The sequence below is a fragment of the Euprymna scolopes genome, chromosome 46 (assembly GCF_053919585.1).
Source record: "Euprymna scolopes isolate OS-2025 chromosome 46, ASM5391958v1, whole genome shotgun sequence".
Lineage (NCBI taxonomy): Eukaryota > Metazoa > Mollusca > Cephalopoda > Sepiida > Sepiolidae > Euprymna > Euprymna scolopes.
The window spans coordinates 189315179-189318570 of NC_136527.1; the positions used below are offsets into that span (position 1 = coordinate 189315179).

The 3392-nt window shown below is 32.8% G+C and overlaps 1 non-coding gene across 1 annotated transcript; it reads left to right on the plus strand.

Moving 5' to 3' along the window:
* Positions 1 to 1786: 1786 nt before the first annotated feature.
* Positions 1787 to 1949, plus strand: LOC145271560 (U1 spliceosomal RNA). The gene has a single exon (XR_013865970.1). It is a non-coding gene; the product is annotated as a U1 spliceosomal RNA (small nuclear RNA).
* Positions 1950 to 3392: the final 1443 nt, after the last annotated feature.

Below are 3392 nucleotides of genomic sequence, written 5' to 3' on the forward strand. Positions count from 1 at the left end.
AACACTGAACACTCATCCTGGAACTCAGAAAGTATCCAGATCCGGTCGTATAATAAGCCCACTCAAAAATTTTTCTTATGATGAGAACAGCCCTTAGTTGGACTCTCACACTATTGTACTAGTGTCAACGTTCCTTCCTTATGTAATTTTTATTCTTTTTGTTTTATTTTTTTTTTGGAAAAGAGGGATGTCATATTATGAGTTATGCCCCCTTCGGTCAACTCTTTAAAATAAAACAATACAAGAGTTGCGTCCCTTGTGGTTAGTAAAAATAAATACATGGACTTGCTCCATGGCTTACCACGCTTAAATATTTCTTGTCTTCTGGTGTCTTTTTTAATAAGGCTCATCCTGTATCATATAATGAAACAAACATAATCGGACACCTACTATACACACATAAACACACACACACACACACACACGCGCACGCGCGTGCGCGCGCGTATGTGTGTATGTGTGTGTGTATAGTAGGTGTCCGATTATGTGTGTGTGTGGGTGTACATAAAACTGTGTGTGGCGTACTGAGAAAAATATTTTTTCTCAAAAATAAAAGTGAATAAAATTTATTTTTACAAAAATCTGTATACATGATTCTAGTGTATAAAATAATTACACATAAAAATTTGGTTATTTTTAATTTGTTTCTGAAAGATCGATAGCAAATTAGCAGAATAAATAATTGGTGTTTTTTTTTCGTAATTACATTCAAATTGATAAACTAAACCTGTTTTCCTTCTGTCGGTACAAATACAACTTTCAAAAGTATATTTTATATCATTTACATTAATTATAAGCGTTGTTTGCCTAAAATAACTGTTATAGTAAAGCCAGGAACTATGCTATATTATCGATTACCTCGACGACAACGACGACGCAAATTATTTTATGAGATTAATATATGAAAAAAAAATATATAGCGTCTATTGGCATTTTTTTTAAATGACTGCTCATGTAAGAGAAAATAACTCTTTAGATCATAATTTTTATTTTATTTTTGTTTCATCCGTGCTTTGATATGATTAATGGGTGCTTGTACACTTTAATCAAGACATCAAAAAATAAAAATATTGAAAAAATATATTGTATGTACTCGTTATGGATTAAAGTTTTCATGAAAAAAGAAATCACTTGATTTGGTCCAGCAGTTATTTTTTATTTTTATTTATTTTTTTGTTTTACCAAGGAAAATCAAATTTTAATGAGATCGATCAGAACGGCCATCTTTTTTTTTTCGCTTAGGAGAAAGGAACGCCAGGAGAAGATAACTCCAATCATCGCTTAGTTTGTCAAATTTTGACGAGATTATTTTGTTTTGAAACATGAGCAGAAAAAATGCATAGATATATATTTTTCACTTATTTTACAGAATTTCTGTGTTTTTTTAAATCATTTTTTCATTTTGTCATTTGTATAAAGCCACCCCTCCTCGTATCCCTAAATGGCCAAATGGCGGTGATAGATCGATTACAATAAAAGTTGATTTCCTCTATAAAAATAGTACTTGATCAAATTAAGTTACTTTTTTTCAGAAAACTTCATTCCATAACGGATACGTACAATATAATTTTAGTTCCGTTAAGAATTGAGTTATTTTGTGAAAATGTTGGTAAGTTTAAATGATAGTAAATTATTTGTTATGAATTGTTGTTATTAGTGAATGAAATGTTGTGATATACTAATATTGGTGAGAATTATGTGGAGGTATTTTAGTTTTTTTATTGGTGTTTGTCGGTGGTTAGTATAGAAGTGTGATATAAAAACAGTGGTGCCCGTATATAAAAATATACTTACCTGATGTAGGGGTAACGGTGATCATTAAGGTCGTTCCCCCAGAGCGAGGCCCATCCATTGCACTGCGCTTGGGTTGACCTTTGCGATCGTCCCAAATGTGGATGACTCGGACATGCTATTTCTAAGTGTGGGGTCTGCGTTCGCGCTCACCCCGATAATACAATCAAAATCAGAAATCCTTCCCTACTTCTTCCAAGTACCTCTCACTCGTAGGTTTGTACTCCCTCCGCTTAATCTCTGTAATACCAAGAAATACGCCATTTCTCTCGACCAGTTTATTATCCACTTCAATTCCAACGTTCTGATTATATCTAATTTGCATGTAAATGTAATCAACGTTTAATCGTGAGGAATTCGTCTAGCTGTCGCCTACAGCTACTGAAAGTGTCTTCTTTCGATACGCAGTGTGGACATAAGCCCTGTTACAAAATTTCTGAACTATTTATTATGATAATATTAAAATAAATTTACTATTTAATTGTCATTATATGATAATGTAATGTATGATTTCTAATTTTTTTTTAGAAACAAAAGATGTTAATTTTTAAACAATGTCTGTTGAATTGGAGAGAAGATTAACCATAGAGCAACATGAGAATGACGCACAAGAAATATTCAAGTTGGGAAAACAAAACTTAAAATCAACAAAATGTTTATAAAAAGGACGATTACTAATTACCTGTAAACTTCATTGATCAAAGATAAACAATGTCCCCACACCTTAAGAACACCTAAACTTATCAAAAATGTTAGGGCAAAATCAGACGAAATCCAAAAAGATGCATGTGACAAATGGCGAACAAAGCACAAACATCACCAAGGACGATGTGAAGGATATGTCGAAGTGACCTTTTAATGTCATCTTATAAGCTCCAAAAGCGACAGTTCTCTCTGCAGCCACAATTGCAAAGAAACTCATCAGAAATCGACTCTTGTTAAACCTTATTATCAGACAAGGCACGCTCAATACCATCATCTTCACAGATGAAAAGTTATTCTCACTTCAACATCCCACAAGCATCAAAATGAAAAAGTCCTTGGTGTTTGTTGGTGGTGATAATGCAGAAGAGATTTTCAAAATGAAGAAATCATCATCAGTGATGGTCTGAGCAGTCATTTCTGAAAGAGGGGAATCTCCATCATTTTTTTAAAATGCCAATAGACTATTTTTTCTTGTTCTTAACAAAGAACGTTACATTGAGGACATTTTTCAATGTGCATTAACCCGATGGTATAATTCTGTATTTGCTGATTGCAAGATGGTGCGAAACCGCTCAAGTAACACAGACAACTTTAGTCCTGGATCGGCAAACAAGAATGCCCTTCCTCATCACGTGATCTTGACGTTCTTGATTATTCTTTGTGGTCAATCATGGAGAGTGAATCCTTCTTTACTTCTTGTAACAATATTAAAGTTCTTAAAATAAAATTGAACAAATGCTGAGAGAAAATGACATTAGATGTTATTCATGCTGGTATAGATAATTTCACCTAAAAGATTTTACCCCTATTTTTCTCAATATATCTTTTCCTACTACCCTCTCTCTCTCATATATATATATATATATATATATATATATATACACACCCCATAGTCG